The sequence below is a fragment of the Solanum lycopersicum genome, chromosome 7 (assembly GCF_036512215.1).
Source record: "Solanum lycopersicum chromosome 7, SLM_r2.1".
NCBI classification, from domain to species: Eukaryota; Viridiplantae; Streptophyta; class Magnoliopsida; order Solanales; family Solanaceae; genus Solanum; species Solanum lycopersicum.
Window position 1 is genome coordinate 10,738,171 of NC_090806.1, and position 19,205 is coordinate 10,757,375.

The window sequence follows — 19,205 nt, forward strand, 5'->3', positions numbered from 1 at the left end:
GCTTGAACAACTAATACACCTCGATCCATCGGTTTATGTTTTTGAAATCCTTTGTCGCGACTTCTCCACCATGCTAGAACATCTTCATTAGGTTTTGTATTTTGGTTAACATATACATCAAAATCATTTCTATTATTGTGATAAAGTTCAAAATAAGAATCTAAATAATCATCAGTATTATCTTCATTAAGTCTACTCCTAGAATTTTCAGGTTCTTGATCACTTGATACATTTATATTAGAATTATATAAGTCATACAATTTTCTAGCTTCAAATTTTATGTTATCTTTAACTTCTTGGCAACTAGGAGTTTCATCTTTATCACTATAAATATCCAAGTTAAAATATATTTTATCAATTATCATAGATGCACCTACATCTTCTTAAGGAGGGTTTAACAAACAAGCGATTAAATAAATTTGAGGAACAGGAATATAATATTCTTTAAAATTTTCAATGATTTTTAAAATAGTTTCATGAAATCTTGGTTTATTTTTAAATTTATAAAATTTAGAAGAAATCATACAAATATCATGTAAAACAGCGCAAATTGATGGACTATAAAGTACAGATATTCTTTTGGTACTGTTGTAAAAAACTTTTAGAAAATCTTTGAGTACTTCATATATGTCATGTTAATCACTGTCATCGAGTCTATATGACATATCTGAATTATGAGCATTCCAAAATATTTGTAAGGGTTTTCTATATTCAAGCGACTACAAACATTTCATATAAAGAATTCCATCTAGTAGACACTGTTTTTGAAATTTTTCTAGGTGGAAGATTATATTCAAAACAAAGATTTAGAAAATCTCTACGCCTAGCCTTAACTTGACATTTAGATATAAAATGACATGCATTTTCAATTTTCGTGCAACCGTTATCATACATTTGTATACAATCTCTAACAATCAAATTATATTAGTCTGCACTAAACCTAATATGATAATCATCACCATAAATAGGGCAAAGAGTAGGTTTTAACAATTCAACAACAACTGTATTATTTGCAGCATTATCGAAGGTGATACTACTTATTTTATCACATATTCCATAGCTTTATAAAATATCTAAAATTATTTAAGCTATATAACAATCGATTTTTTTGAATCTGACAACATTTCTAACCTAATACTCTTGTGTTGCATATTCCAATTTTCATCAATTCAATGTGAAGTAACAGTCAAATAATCATTACCATTTATACTACGGCCGATATCATAAGTAATAACTATTTCACATTTATTATAATAAAATAAACAACGAAGATATTTAAAATGTTGTGCTTATAATCAAATTCATCCTTTTTAATTATATTTCTAGCAAAACCTTTAAAATGTGAATTATATACAATTTGAATATAATGTATAAATCTGGCACATTCAACAAAACAAAATGGCAAACCCATAATAACAATCATTTTAGCTAGTTCTTCAAGATCTTTTTTCTCTACTATATGACCGTGGTAAACTAGAGCTAGAAACATTAGAATGATTTAATTGGACTTGTACAATGTTATAGTCGACTACTCCTACATTTTCAGGAAGGGGATACCATTCTTTTGAGCTTAGGCTACCACTTTAGCATGCAAAAAATTATTTTTATAACATGACGTTAAATGATTACTCAAGTGTTGCGTTCCACGTTATTTGCCAACTGTTTTATGATTTAATCTATGTATATATTTATTTCAAATAGCTTGTGTTTTATCTTCATTTTGTGTCATAATTTGCCACATGACCAATTTTTTAGCACGTTCTACCTTAGGCCTAGGATGTATTGGGGAACGGGGGCAGGACAATGAAAGGGAGTGGAACTGGGAGTACTAGTAGCCGTAGATGACTCAGTTTCATCATCATCTTCATCAAAATTAGGTGTATCAATATAATCATTATTATCAATATCATCATCATCTTGAGGCAAATCCTCATCGAAATTACCAAATCATCTTTGTAAATGTTCATGATAAGGATCTAATCAAGAATTACTATCAATATTAAAAACAGTATCATTAGCATGTGTACAATCCTCCCTATTCATTCTTACTATAGTAGATTTTTTAGCTTTAGATCTAGAAGAACTACCGGTTTTTTATTATTGGAGGATGTAAAGTTAAACATATTTTGAACATGCTCAATTGCAATTTTTTTACCTTTTCCATTTTGAACAACATTTTTACCGGAATCCATATTCAAATATTAAACGTCAGTAGATTATATATAATTTGAAAAAAATAATGCAAACAAATAATTAATAATAAAATAAATAAATAATTATTGCAATAAAAATGAGATGTAAATTATAAATTGGAACGAATGTACTGAATGTCTACCTAAAAAAGTAGACGTTTATGACAGCTGAAAGCCAAAAGTAGAAAGTTGAAAGTTGAATTTTGAAGCTCCAAATCCAATTTCCAAAGACCAAACCGGAATTTCAACAATTTTAAGAGATTAGAGAGTAGAGTAGTAGAGATCTGAGAGTTAAGAGAATAGAAGATGATTTTGTGAATATGTGATTGAAAAGAATGAAAGTTTAGGGTTATTTATTGGTTAAAAAAGGGTTTAAGTTTAATTTTCAAAACATTGAGGTATTAAAAAAGTTAGGGTCGGTAGGTGATGTAATTGGCTGCAAAAGGGGCAAAGAGCCGTTTAGGGGACCCACTTGTCGTTACCCAACGGCTCTCAACGGTAAAATTTTTTTTACTTTGGACCGGACCGGACCTTGACCGGGACAGGAACCGGGAATAACCGGTAATACCCGATTTCCATCCCATTACCTTTCCTTGAACCAGAACTTACCTGTCCCTACTGGGATGAACCGAAATGGAAACGCACCGGGACGTACCGAACCTTATATGTTCACCACATCACCAACATTTCCTAACAAACAACCAAAAGAAGCATTTGATAACTCTATCATGTCCTTTGATGTGTGTGTTGAAATCTTGCGCTTTGTAAGGGAAATTTCACCTTTTTGTTTGCTTTGAATTGCTTAACTAGGTTTTTTCATGTCAATGAAGATATATTACCCTCTAAAAAAAGAAACATAATGTTCTATGATTGGTTGAGTACATTTGTCCCTTTGCTTGGTCTTACTAACCACATTAGAAGTGACAATATTTTTAGATGTTCATCAATTAACTTAAGATACCTAACCAACTATGGGACAAAGTTGCATATTTGTGAGCATCATCAACATTTCAAATACTAACACTTAGCAATGCCAAGAATCCTAAGTTAAAATGGAATGGTACATTGTGACATCTTTAAAGGCTCAATGGTTGGTTGAGAGAGAGTCTTTTTATAAGGGCTATGGTCAAAATATTGGTGTTGACAATTTCTCATTGGGTTAAGTTCTACTGAGAGAGTTCTCAGAGGATTTATGATAGATCTTCTAGGTGTTCTGCTTGACTACGGTGTTAATTTTTTCATTTGGTTTGGAGTTGGGAACTCATTTCATATCTATTCTCTTTGGCATAGTTTAGGGAACTTTAGCGCTTTAACAAATTAACAAGGAGATGGAAACCATAAATTGAAGTAATTCTACTCATCAACTAACACTTCAACGGATTAACAACTTAACAGATATTAAGAACATATTCACTCAAATCTAGATTTACAAATTAGAAAAAATATCCATTTTCCAAAACCACAAAAATAGGGCATACCTCAAAACAAAAGTGACTAAGCCATCTTACATGTTCTTCCAACATCCATAAATAGTTGGATCAACATTTGCACATACCCCTATTTCTGAATCACTTTCCTTTTCTTTTGAATATTGAAAGACTACATTAAAAAAGAGAAGATAAGTAAAACAAAAGGCAAAAAATTATTTATACATAGCTCCAAAGCATTTTTAATGACAAATGAGTTTCTCAATTAAATAAAAAGACAGAGGAGACTCGTCAAGGAGAAGAGAATTACAGTTTAAAACATACCACATAACTCTAAAGCTAGATTGAAACAATACATATGATAATTTTTTCATAATACACACATATTTAGATTTGTAGGACATAACATAAATGAAATTGGCAAGTATCATACATGAGCATTAAAAAATGACGAAATTTTTCTATGGTTGCCAAAAAAATGTCTTCGAATTGATGAAATTGGAGAGTAGGGTGAATTGAATAAATTTTCAACATATATCCTTACAGGTTTTGCTTCTGTGAGGATAGTATAGTATCCTACTTTCAAGGTTCCTTCAACTTCTATGTAATTTTGCCAGCTTTGCTACCTCACTGGTGTGAAGATTCTTTGATTTGTCGAAAATATGTAGCAGAATAGTATTGTTCCCCAATATAATTATATAGTTTGTAACTCGATTTTGGGACTTAGAGAGTTTGGCTTAGGTGATTTCAAAGAGGATTTTCATGATTTTATTAGGGGTTTAGAATGTAACCTATTATTTTCTACTTTCATACTAACTCATCATTCATTCCTATCTTATGTGGATTCTGGTCAAAGATCTTCCTAATGCCATTTTAATAGTGTTTTATCAACCATGCAAGGATTCTGGTTAATAATTTCTTATCAACCATGCAAGGATTCTGGTTAGCCATTTTTAATTTGTTGTTAAGATCAAAGAAAGATAATCAGCACTATATTTTAATCACTGTAACAATATATAATCACTGTTAAGAGAAATAATCAGCAAAACAGAGAAGATAAACAACAATGTTGGTATAATAAAAGAGAACAAAATAAGACAACAAAACAGAGCAGCAATAGCTACAACACACAGCCACCTACTATCCTTATTGTAATTCTCGGCCACCAAACCTTCTTATCTAAAGTCATTTCCTCAGTAAGTTGAAGATGTTTCATGTTCCATCTAATCACCTCCCCAAATTTTCTTCGACCTACCTATATCACTCCTAAAGATATGTTATAGCCAAACTCGCACACCTACTTACATGGAGCTTCCCTGCACCTCTTCTTCACATGCTCGAACATCTGAACCTTTGTTCCTTCATCTTATCCATCATGGAGGTGACTCCTACATTGTCTTGTGTAGCTTCGTTCCAAATCTTATCACTTTTATTTTTCCTACACATCCATCTGAGCGTGTGCATTCTTGTCAAGCAAGCACTCTTCCCCATACAACTTTGCAGGTCTAACCACCACTCTATCGCAAAAAGAAGTGGTGGGGATGAACTAAGGTACTTTAAACTTCTTCTATTGAGTATGAATTGTTTATCGAACTTCAATTCCACCTCCACTTTACTTAGAATGGCTTAACATGAAACTTTTAGACTCTAGGGTCTGTCTCCAAACTTCTAACCTATCATTAAATCCACCATAAGTTTCTCACTCAATACTATTTCATATGCGAAGAACATAAATTAGACACATCTACTTGAATATGTTACATCAATTCATCCATCACTAAGAAAAACAAAAATGGTCTAAGGGTTGATCTATAGTGCAACCCTAATGGCTGAGAAGCAGAGGCGAAGCTACCTATTTCTACAGATTTTGAACCCCCTTATTGAATATCTTGACTTTGCCTTTGCCCAGAAGTGTTTTGACTCACCTTGAACCATTCTTACCTGGCTCCAAGAATCTTCTTATATGATGGATGACTTTTGTAGTTGGACTCCCTTACCTAAACTCAAATTGGTTCTCGGAGATAGGCACACCTCTCCTCATATTTACCTTGACGACTATCTCCTACACTTTCTTAGTGTGCTTAGTAACTTTATACCCCTATAGTGTTGCAGTTTTGAATATGATCATTTGTTTTTCTACAAAAGGATCAATATAAATACCGGTACATTAGTGTACACCAAAAGAATACAAGGATCACCTCAAAAATTTGTGTTTCAAACATGGCAAGAATAGTAGTTTTAGGCAAAGTTCGTCAGGAGCAAACTTTTTACTAGATTTGATGACACTTTTTGGGAATTTTGTGTCTAAGGATAGGAATGTGGTGGATAATAAAAAGAAAATAGCAATCTTGGTGTGATTATGGAACTGCTACTGGCTTTTCATCATCCACCGTAATCCCATCCTTAAATATAACATCCTCGAAAAGTGTCATCAAATCTAGTAAAAACTTCGCACCTGGCGAACTTGGCCTAAGGCTACTGTTTTTGTAGTGTTTGAAACACAATTTTGAAATGATCCTTGTATTCTTACTGTGTACACAAATATACCAATATTTACATTTATCCCCTTTTACAAAAAGCATTGGTGATATTTAAAATTGCAACAACTATAGGGGTATTAAGTTACTAAGCGACACTACGAAAGTGTGGGATGGTGGTCAAGGTAAAGACAAGGAGGGGTGTGCCTATCTCCGAGAACCAATTTGAGTTCAGGTCAGGGCATCCAACTGCAAAAGTCATACATATTATAAGGAGATTGTTAAATCTAGGTAAAAACGGTTGGAGGTGACTCAAAACACTTCTCGGTCATGATAGGGTTTCTTTAGAGATCAGCCCTTAGCCCATTTTGTTTGCCTTAGCAATGGACGAATTGACGCAACATATTCAAGTGGATGTGTCTGGCTTGTGTTATACGCAGATGACATAGTGTTGATTGAGATACCAATGGTGGGTTTAATAATAGGTTAGAAGTTCGGAGATATACCTTAGAGTCCAAAAGTTTCAGGTTACGCCAGGCTAAATGAAGTGGAGGTGGAGTTGAAGTTCGATACTTTTCATCTTATCTGAAACTTCTTTACTTTTCCTCTTATCTGAAACTTCTTTACTTTTCCTCTTATCTGAAACTTCAACATTTGATTTAATTAAATATGTTAGTGAAAGTTACAAGAATACAAATTACAATTGCAATTAAAATTGAAGAAATTAATTATCTTTAGGTTGAGACACAGATATACCGCTCTCTAAAAGGAGATTCAAGCCAATTCAGACAAATCATTTTGTCAGTCCAACATTAGTTTTGTTGACATGTCCGCTCTAGGATACAACAACCCAATCACTAAGTATAAATCAAAAAACTCTGGATAAGAATTGCATCCAAAGCTCCACAGAAATAACATGTCCCTTCAACTAATAAAAACTCTTTTTATAATAACTTTTATGACTCTCTATTAAAATTAAAGGAAAATCATTACTATATATAGGTGAAAAATCATCCTTACATTTAATAGGAAGATAATGAAGTTTTAAATAGGTAGATAATAGTCCAGAAAAAGAGTGATAAGCTTTCTATATTAATAAAACAATAACATGGATTCTTGAATAAATCGAAGAAGAAGATGAGTTTACCAGGTGAATGATTTGCCTCAATCTTGTTGAGCTCAAGCTTCAGAGATGTTTCATATACAACATCATTCAATTTACGAAAAACAAAAGTTGTGGGGATAGTCAGATATATGAAGGCCATGTATATTTGCATATAATGTGAAAATAACAGAGCACCTCTCGTTCCATAAAACATAATATATTCCTATTATGACAAAATAACTTCTTGAACAAAAACAACATATGAAAAAATCAAAAAAATATCAAGTTAGCTTTCATAGGTTAATTTGATTTTGTCAACCTATGACAACTAACTTAATATTTTGTTTGAGCTTTTTCATTTGTTTTTGTTAAAGAAGATGTTGTTTTGGCAAAGAAGGCATATATGTTTTATGCAAAGAAAGGCACTCTGTGTTTTTCATATTGTATTTAAATCCACGAGCCCTTTACAGATATCTCTACAATGTATGTTGTTGGTGAATTGAATGATGTTATTGATGTCACATCTCTGAAGCTTGAACTATAAAAGATTGAGGATAATGATTCCCTTGGTAATCTCATCTTCTAATTCAATTTATTCGAGAATCCAATAGCCTTACTAAAATAAAAAACTTATGGCTCCCCTTTTTCCATAAGTCAATGGTCATTGACATCTACACAGTAATATAGTAGTAAAGAGAAAAATGAAATTATGTAAAGTCCTCAACAAACAGAGAAGAAATGTAGAAGATCACAGTACTTTGGAAATTCTCCATGAAGCAACATATAGGAGTAAATCAAAATGAATGCCCACCAACAGCTAGAAAAAGCAGCATCTTTTTACCATATGATAAAGCATTTTTAGACCATATTAGATATTCCTCCTATGCTCTAAATTATGTAGTCCATAAAATTACATTGACTTTTTATGTAGTCCATAAAATGACATTAACGTCAATTCTAGTATCCAACTCAAGTATAGTTACTGTGAAATGCACAAATTGAGAATAATTCCCCAATCCATATACATGAACCTCATGAGCATTACAAAAAAAATATCAATATTCCTCCCTACTAGCATGGTCACAGTTGTGTTGCCACCTCCGATGGGCATCACTTACTTTGAATGTTTTCAATGATAGCTTAATTGGATTTATTTGCCTAGTCATCATCTCAGAGAACGTTTTTCTTACTGCTATTGAAGGTTGTATATTTCAAGTGACTATCATTATTAATGGAATATTTAGGGGTCGATCTATTTAATCAGTATTCCCCCACTCTTTTAGCCTTTGCCTTTAACCTTTTAGGATGATAGTTTGTAGGTATTGTCATTATGTGGGTTATTACCATTATTAGTCTACGTTTTACATACCTCCAGTCTTTTTTTTTACCACGGACTTGCTTCACCCTTCATGTGAGATCCATTAACTTTGAATGTCTATCCCTAAAACCTCAATTTTATCTAACTGCGTGGGCACATCATTGTTTTTCTTTGCATGGTTTTTGCTAAACTTGCTTGGCCATATGATTTTTAGCTTGTACATTACCATGTCCAGCATTTATTTAAGCCGCATAATTTACAAGTACTTTACTTCCATCAAGGTAGTAATACCTTCCATTCCGCGCTTTAACACCTTGTTGTTGAAGAAGCTTCGAGACATGAGATTTTAACTTCACCTTTCCCTCAATATATTAGCAGTAAATTAAGGTAGATAGGGGAAAAGGTTTGTTTTATTTTTTATCCACCTTTTGCGATGAGGCACATTGAAATGGTTCAACACACTGCTCAGCAAGTACCCATAGGCCATTCCATGTTTTCCATCATTTCATGTCATGATCTTATACATGAGTTCTATCATAATTCAGGAATATTCATGGCTTCATACTTTTCAAGTAATTCCATGAGAAACAAATCGGCTGAAGAAGCCACAATTATTTATTTCGTACGAAGGACGTTTTTCATAAATTCAATGTATAGTTGATGTTCGCCCTCAAGATATTTCTTAAGAATTATAGGGGACTTAAGATCTTCCACCTTGATAACCATACACCTCATTTGACACACACCTTTTTACTGATCCTACTTCATTACATGGAACTTCTAAAATGATATCCAAAAGATATCATGATTCAAATGACAATCTATCTCATGAACCTAAGTATCAATGCTACCATCGTTATTCAACAATATTTTGTATAAAACTCACAAGCCTCAGGTTCATATAGGAAGAACATGACACTCGTATAGATGCTCTGCTTTTTGTGAAGCCACACAGTCAATAAGAGCTCTCATACATGGTTTGTCCAGAATATCCAAATTAAACACCTTACCATTTAACACTATTTGTGTTTTTCAAACAACGACTCGCTCCTCACTATTCAATACTTTGTCATCCTTTCCCCTTTTTAATACACGAACCAGGTCCATCCACATACTTAGACAAAGGTTTCACTAACTCTTCTATTGGTGCTACTAAATCTTCCTTCAATTCCTTCTTATCTCTCTACCTGTCCAACATTAGTTTTGTTGACCTGTCCCCTCTAGGATAAAACAACCCAATCACAAAGTATAACTCAACAAAATATGGATAAGAGTTGAATCCAAAGTTTCACAAAAATAGCATCTCCTTTCAACTAATAAGAACTCTCTTTATTGTAATCTTTATGACTCTCTATAAAAATTAAAGGAAAATCAGTACTATATATGTGTGACTAATCTTCCTTAAAGTAAATAGGAAGTTAATGGAGTTTTAAATAGGTAGATAAACGTAGTGGAAGGAATTTATAAGCTTTCTATAATTATAAGGTAACATGGATTCTCGAATAAGTTCAAGTAGAAGATGAGTTTACCAGGGGAACGATTTTCGATAACCTTGTTGAGTTCATGCTTCTGAGATGTTTCGTCTACAGCATCATTCAATTTACAAAAAACAAAAGTTGTGGGGATAGTTAGATATATGAAGGCCTTGTGGATTTAAATATAATCTTAAAATCACAGAGCACCTCTCTTTCCATAAAACATAATATATTCCTTCTATGCCAAAAAAACTTCTTGAAGAAAAACGACATATGCAAAAATCAAAAAAAATATAAAGTTAGTTTTCAAAGGTTAATTTGATTTTGTCAACCTATAACAACTAACTTGATATTTTGTTTGATTTTTTTCATAGGTTGTATTTGTTTAAGAAGATGTTCTTTTGGCAAAGAAGACATATATGTTTTATGCAAAGAGAGGCACTCTATGTTTTTCATATTGTATTCAAATCCACGAGCCCTTTATATATATCTCCACAATGTATGTTGTTGGTGAATTGAATGATGTTGTTGCTGTGACATCTCTGAAGCCTGAACAATACAAGATTGAGGATAATGATTCCCTTGATAAACTCATCTTCTAATTCTATTTATTCGAGAATCCATGTTATTGCCTTAATGAATATAAAAAGCTTAATGCTCCCCTTTTTCCATAAGTCAATGGCCACTGACATATACACGGTAATATAGTAGTAAAGAGCAAAATGAAATTCTCTAAAGTCCTCAACAAACAGAGAAGAATAGTAGTAGCTCACCATACTTCGGAAATTCTCCATGAAGTAACATAAAGAAATAAATCAAAATGAATGCTCACCAATGGCAGGAAAGAGCAGCATCAAAGTGCAGCATCTCTGTACCCTATAATAAAGGATTTTTAGATCAGCTTAGAGATTCCTCCTATGTTCTAATTTATGTAGTCCATAAATGACATCGATGTCAAAACTAGTATCCAACTCAAGTACAACAATTGTGAAATGTATGAATTGAGAATAATTCCCCAGTGCTAATACATCAACCTCATGAGCATTCCAAACAAAAAATTCAATATTTCCCCCCACTAGCATAGTCATAGTTGTGGTGCCACCTCCGGTGGGCAACACTTTACCTCCAATATTTTCAATGATAGCTAAATTGGATTTATTTCCATAATCATCATCTCAGTTAACGTTTTTCTTACAGCTATTCAATGCTTTTATATTTCAAGGGACTATCATTATTAATGAAATATATAGGTGTCGATCTCCTTAATCAGTATTTTCCCCCACTCCTTTAGGCTTTGCCTTTAACCTATTAGGATGATAGTTTGTAGGTATTGTCATTATGTGGGTTATAACCATTGTTAGTCTACGTTGTACATACCTCGAGTCCTTTTTTTATCGTTGACTTGCTTCACCCTTCAGGCGAGATCTATTATCGTTGAGTGTCAATCCCTAAAATCTCAATTTTGTTTAAGTGCGTGGGCACATCATTATTTTTCTTTGCATGGACTTTATTTTGCTAAACTTGCTTGGCCATATGATTTTTATCTTGTACATTATAAAGTCCAGCAGTTATATTAGCCACATAATTTACAAGTCCTTTACTTCCATCAAGGTAGTAATATCTTCCATTCCGCTCTTTAGCACCTTGTTGTTGAAGAAGCTTCGAGACTTGATATTTTGACTTCATCTTTCCCTCAATACATTCACAGTCAATTAAGGTAGATAGGAGAAAATGTTTGTTTTATTGTTTCATCCACCTTTTGCGATGAGGCACATTGAAATGGTTGAACACTCTGCTCATCAAGTACCCATTGTCCATTACATGGTTTCCATCGGTAACTGTATTGATCTTATACATGAGTTCCATCATAATTCAGGAATATTCATGGCTCATACTTGTCAAGTAATTCCCTAAGAAAAAAATCGGCTGAAGAAGCCACAATTATCTATTTCATGCGAAGAAGGACTTTTTAAATAAATTCAACGTATAGTTGATATGCACCCTTAAGATATTTCTTTTGAATCCTAGAGGACTTGAGATCTTCCGCCTTGACAACCATACAACTCATACGACACACATCTTTTGACTTAGCCTACTTCATTACATGGAACCTAAAATGATATCCCGATTCAAATGATAATCTATCTCAGAGCCTAAGTATCAATGCTACCATCATCATTCAACAAAATTTAGTATAAAACTCACAAGCCACAGGTTCATGCTAAAATGAACATAACATTCGAATAGATGTTCTTCTTCATGTGAGGCCACACAGTCAATAAGAGATCCTATGCATGGTTTGTCCAGAATATCGAAATTAAACACCTTACCATTTAACACTCTTTGTGTTTTTAGAACAAACACTCGCTCCTCAATATTCAACACTTTGTCACCCTTTCCACTTTTTAATAGACGAACCAGGTCCTTCCACATAGTTAGACCCAGGTTTCACTAACTCTTCCATTGGTTCTACTATGTCTTGCATCGATTCCTTATTATATCTCTACTTGCTCTTTGTTACACCTTTTGATTTTGATTCATGTGACTTCTTATTTTTCCAATCTATAACCTTTCTAATTTGTCACCACCCGTACTGTATCCTTTGATTTGGTGGAGCTATTGTCTAGTTACTGTGATATGTCGACCAGGTTCACTTTTTATGCTTATTCTGAGTTGTTTGTGCCTTATTGGAAACCATGGAATCATGCATCAGTTTTTTTCTAAGCTCCGCGAGTGGAATAACCGTAGAAAAATTTCAGACGGACACACTCGATCATTTTTCCTTTTTCTTTTTCACACCTTAAGATTTTCAAGGGAGTTAAATTCTTAGATCCATTTTGTTGCTATGAATTTTTTTATGGTAAAGAAGACTAAGAAATGATTTCAAAGGCAATGAGTTCTTGCTCACCTGCTCCTTGTCTAATGTTTTGTTTTTAGACTAAAATAGCAACATCTTCATCTTCCACTATGCCATATTAAACAAAATCGAGTTGTGTGTAAGTGTTTGGGATATCATGAAACAATGGTTCCCCATATTCAACAAGATAAATGATTTTCACTCCATATCTGAGAATGAAGGTTGAATATCTCCCTTCATGTTAGTTAGGTTTTGCACGTCCCATTTTATGTTAGCTGTTAAGATATTAAACTCTGCTCATTTATCTACTAGAAGATCTCAATCAAATAGTTTTTCAAACATAGTTGATGATACAGGGAAAGGTTGGAATGATACATTTCAATCTTTTGGGTTGTTTCTCGGCAGGAGGTTGGGAAACAGGTTGTGTGTCTGAACAAGTAGAGTCATTGAGGTAAGTCTCTAGGGAAGGATTTAGAACAAGGGAGGTTTGTCAATTGGAAGGGGAGTTCAACTGTTGGGTTCTACAATTTGAGAAGTAACACTTTAATGGTGAGAGTAGTTTACTCACCTGTTTCTCTCACTCCTAAAGTGGAAATAGAGAGTATCTCATGTAATGTTGAAGTATTGAACTCAATGGGATTTAATGTTTCGATTTCTAGAGACATGGGTTCTTTAGGAGAAAAGGAATGGGATTTTGACATAGTTAAGTAAATTGAAGGATGTTTTGGAAAATGTTAGAATAAGAATATCTTTTTTTTTAATGAAAGGGTTTATAGAAGTGCTCTGATTGCAGAACATAGGTGACCTTTGGGTTTTGAATAATAAAATATGTTACATTAAGAGACATAGGCACGTAGCAAGTGAGATTTACTTTTTCTATATTTCGTACATAGTACGAATATACTAACCTTTGAGTAGAGACCATGTCCCTCTTTTTTTTCATACATCAACTACCCTGACTTTGATGTGTCTTCTGCTTCTCTCTAGGTAAGTCACCATATGTGTATATGTGCATAATGTTCTGAATTAAATTCTTAGATGAGTGCAATATAAAAGCAAGCAATTTAACTTACATTCTACTCGTAGTCTGTAAAGGTTTTGCGTGTATTTAGATAAAGATATTGGTTTGGTTTGAGCAGCCCTAGCGTCAACATTCTTTTGAATAAATGATCTTTACTTAGAGATTTGGTGAAGACGTCAGCTACTTGGTCTTCCGTCTTGCAAAAATTCATGATCATATTTCCTTTGTCAACATTGTCTCTCAAGAAGTGATGTCTCATATGAATATGTTTTGTCCTCTTATATTGTACTATATTTTTAGCCATATTCAAAGCACTAGTATTATCATACATGAGGGAAATTGTATCACTGAGTACCAAAAAAAATTAAGTTACTTCTTTATCCATAGGAGTTGTGCACAACATGACATAAAGTTCAGCTATGGATAATGCCATTGAGTTTTGCTTCTTCATTCCCGAAGAGATTAATGATGATCAAAGAAGTGATCCATACAAAAGGCACTTATTTTATCAAACAAGTATCCTACTTTGTCCTCATTACCATATCCAATTAGATCAAATGAGTTACATAAAGGATAGTATAGGACCAAGTCTTGATTTCCTCTGTGATATCTCAAAAAAGGCTTGGTTGCCTTCAAATGATATTCCTTACAACACTCCTAGAATCTTACACATATTCCCATGCTAAACACCATATCATACTTACTTGTAGTCAAGTAGATACATGGTTTCATTTACTGCAAACCTTGCTTCATTGCTATCAAGTTTTGATAATATTCCCCTAGGTATGTCAATTGTTTTTGCCTCCACTATGTTGAACCTTTTTAGAAACTCCTTGATATAATTTTATTTTTGATAAATAGAAGTGTCATTTGCTGACTCCTTGATTTGTAACCCTAAGAACAAGTTAAGCTCCCCCATCATAATCATTTCAAATTCACTTTCCATTAAGGTAGCAAAGTTCTTTAATAATGCATCTAAGGTTGCACCAAATATAATGTCATCAATATATACTTGGAAAATGACAAGTTCCTTCCCTCTTGATTTTAGAATCAAGGTTTCATCAATCTTTCTTATCTTGAAGCCATTTTCAAGAAGAAACTTTGATAATATTGCATATCATGCCCTTGGTTCCTGCTTCATCCCATAAAAATCCTTATCAAATCTAAGCACATGATTTTGTAGATTAATGTCTTAGAAACTAGGAGGTTGCTTAACATATACTTCTTCTTTCAAGTACCAATTCAGGAAGGTACTTTTTACATCCACGTGAATTAGATTAAAGCCCATGTATGAGGTAAAAGCAATTAGAATTATGATAACCTCCATCATGGTGACAAGAGCAAATGTTTCATCATAATTAAATCCTTCTTCTTGAATATAGTCCTTCACTACTAGTCTTGATGTGTTCCTTGTGATGACTTCGTTGTCATTGCATTTTTTTAATACCCGCCTAGTTTAGACTTTTGTCTACTGGTGCAGGACAGGTGCCACACTTGATTTCTTTCAAAAGTGATGAAGCTCATCCTACATTGATTTGATCCAGTCAGCATTCTTCAAGTCCTCCTTCATTCTTTTGCATTCAATGGTGGAGATGAATGACAAGAAATCCATGAGATTTCTTGTTTAAGACCTGTGTGCATCTCAAAATTCAATGAAGAGACAAGATTGTCCATTATATGAGATGGCTAATGTTCCTTGCAATCCTCTTTGAAGACTCATGGGCTGAATTTGCAACTTATTCATCATCCTTAGAGTAAGTTTCCTCAATTTCACCTGATCTCCAGTATTTTTCTTGTTTGATTGACTAAGTCCCTCTTCGGAGTCAGGATTTTCTTTACTGGAGACAGTTCACTATTTATGGTTTCTAGAAGAAGGCTGTCTCTTTTCACCTGAAGTAGGTCTTCAATTTCAAACTCATCTCTAATCTTTATATTGTACATTTCACCATTTATCGAAGATAACATGAACACTTTCCTCAATGCATAAAGTTTTATTGTAGAAGACTATATATGTCATAACTGTTGAGGAGTACACCACGAAGATCATCACATTTAGGATTGAACTTTCCTAGATCATCTTTGCCATTGTTGAGAACGATTAATTTGCAACCCAAAACCATAACATAATTAAGCTTAGGCTTTCTTATGTAAAGAAATTCATAGGTTACTTTTTTAGAACAGATCTAATAAGACACATGTTGGTTACATAGGAGGTTGTGTTCACCACCTCTATCAGAAATTCATTGCAATAATAGAATCAATTAGTATAATCCTTGCAATATCCACCGGCATTCTATTCTTCCTCTCGACTACCCGTTTTTTTGAGGGGTTCTCGGAGCTGGTCCTAGCCATTTTGAAATCTAGCTTTATTTGAACCATTTTGGCAAAAATGATCAAGAATTTAGGTTTTTCATCCTTGCTCCTCAGAAAAATTGTCCTGATGAATCTTGAGTAATTATTAACTATCATAAGTGTGTACTTCTTTCTACATCTACTCTAAAATTCTTACAGGTATTAGTAGATTAATATGAAGAAGATTCGGTGTCATGGTTGTTCTTACACCTCTCTGACACATGCATCTCAAATCCTTTTATCTCTAAATATTAGTTTCGTAGACCATTAACAAGGTCCTCGGAAACACGTTTTCTTAGAAGTGAGGCACACACATGGCCTAACCTTCTATGCCACATATTAACATTGTTACTTTGATCATTGATACACATAAAATTATTTCCTCGTATTGGGTCCAAATCAGCTAGGCACATGTTCTTGAGGCTTTTACTTATAAATATGACCTCACAAGAGGTTAAATGTGTGACAATACATTTGTTAGACAAGAATATAACCTCATTTACCTTGTCGCAGTTTTGAGATACATTCGGCAAATTATACTTCTACCTATTATCATAGTGCACGTCATATACGGAATGCTCCACAAATCTTCCAATTTTCCCAAAACAAAGAATGTAACCCTTTTTCCCTCACCAAATGACACACCACCACCTTGATGTGATTCAAGAGAAAGGAAATTGTGTGTTTCTCTAGTCATAAGCTTGAAACATTAGTTTTCCAAAAACAACTATTGTGAAACCGCTATAAGAAAACATATGTAAAACCGCTATAAGAAAAAGGAAAAATTTCGTATTGTGTGGGTTCATACCTTTTATCTAAAGGGTCAACATCATGGGAGGTGATAGTCAAGCAAGTATTACGGATGGTAAAGAAGATTCTCAAGGAATGACAATGGCTTTAAGAGAGGGATTTACAAGTACCTGCTATCATGGAAAAAGAAAATTTCAACATTAAAGAAATGTATTAGAAAAGGGGAGTACAACAAGTTCTCATGGAGAAGATTGACTTGCAACAATCTAGGCAATCCTAAATGGGTATTTTCACACTATATAGCTATACACGAAAGACAAACTAAGCAACATGGGAATTATCGATGAAGTTGTATATTCATTATGCAAGGAAGAAATTGAAACACATTAGCACCTGTTTTTCACCTTTTCACTATCATAACAAATATAGAAAAATATGCTTAGTTGGTAACTCATCACAATGGGTAGCACTAGATGGAATGAGGAAATGGAATAATCCACAGACCATACTACTAGAAAATCTACCATGCAGATGTACACAAAATTGCCTAAGCAGCAGCAGTAGGTCATATCTGGCAAGAGATGAGGCATGTGTATATTCTAATATAAGGTGAGGACTATATACAAGATCAACTAACTAATTATTAAAGATATGCATCATAGATCTGGCATGATGCCTAGGCTAATAGGATATATGCATAGTCTTAATTTTTATCTTTAGAATAGTATACAAGTGCAAAGAAGATTTGGATCTGAAATTGGAACATGTCTGTATACAAAGTTCCAAGCTGTACAAAATAGCACATCTGGTAATTAATAAGATTTACAGTTACCAAAAAATTGTATTTGGATTGGGTAAATCCATTTTAATCTCCTAAGATAAATTCAATGTAATTTCTATATTTGAGAATCAATTAATCAAATTTAGCTTATTATAGGCGCATGAGCTTTTCACACGATGTCTAATCTAATTCTGAAATCAATATTCAATTTTTGAATTTAGGGGCTCAGGATTGTCTTTATGAGTCGTTTTACTAGAGTTTATACATAACTATAGGTGTTTACATACCTCAAGCTTCTAGAATGAGTTTCATGGTTAAATCAACAAAAAGTTCATCTTGAACTCTAAACACCTCCACCGGATTTCACATCTACAAAAAGGAAAGAGAAAGGTCAACGATAGTTGGGACTGGATAAAAAATAATTTCTATATACCTTTGTGAGCTGATATATACTACTTTTCCATGGATGAAGAATGTTAGGGACTTAAGGATGAAGCAACACAAAATAAAGGGTGAAGGGAGCGAGAAACATAGAAGCGGAGGAGTACAAGAGAGTGAGAAATGGAGAGTTTTCTTTAGAAAACCCTATTTTAAGGAATGGCAAGTTCTTGAACATCAAGACCAAGATGAGTTTTCCTATTATTTTCTTGTTTGGGCTATATGTCATTTGGTGTAAATTGGGCTATTATTTGGCCTGTTTTGTGTGATACTTCTTTATGATAAATAAATGGGCCATTGGTCCATAAATTTTTTTAAAATAATAATAAAATATAGGTTTTGATAGACTCGTATACTCATATAGAGTATATTTTTAATAAAATATGAGAGTTCCAAGGCTATATTTTTTAACAGTTCATGGAATGAATACTGGGCTTTCAAGGTAGATTGTGATTACTCTTTTAAACTTTTTTCAGGAGATGGTTTATTGGTTTATTTGGTGTTTAAATTAGTGGATTATTTATGTGCTATATAATTAGGAAATATATACTAGATGTTATGTGACTTGAATTGCATATGTTTTGTTGCGTCACTCTTATTCTTGTGTTATATCGTATTTTGATGGGGTTAGTGGCCTAAGGACACTATTTAAAGAGAGATATACTTTCTTAAGTAGAACATGGTCATTCTTCTTTATTGCGATCAAGCATACATATTCATTTGTCATGAATCACGAAAATAGTATGATAGACAGAATATAGTTATGAACCTAAATGCAAAAATGGTTACCAAAAATTAATATTATGATATCGAGGTTGACTTCCAGCAAGTTAAATCACGCATACCTGAGGGAGAATTTCTGTGATGGGTATATGGACCTGTAAGTACCCCATGGGCCATTTTCTTAAATCCCAGCATGCTACTACAGGGAGCAGATGTATACTGATAGGATGATACAACCACTACATCATGTCACACCTCATTTTTATTTGATTTTACATATGTTGTTGAT

General features: G+C 33.3%; 1 long non-coding RNA gene across 1 annotated transcript; it reads right to left on the bottom strand.

The window, feature by feature from the left end:
- Positions 1 to 17,017: 17,017 nt before the first annotated feature.
- LOC104648196 (uncharacterized) lies at positions 17,018 to 18,294 on the bottom strand. The gene is made up of 3 exons (XR_742268.3): positions 18,189 to 18,294; positions 18,043 to 18,124; positions 17,018 to 17,144 (listed from the first exon to the last, which is right to left on the bottom strand). It is a non-coding gene; the product is annotated as an uncharacterized lncRNA (long non-coding RNA).
- Between the last annotated feature and the right edge of the window lie 911 nt (positions 18,295 to 19,205).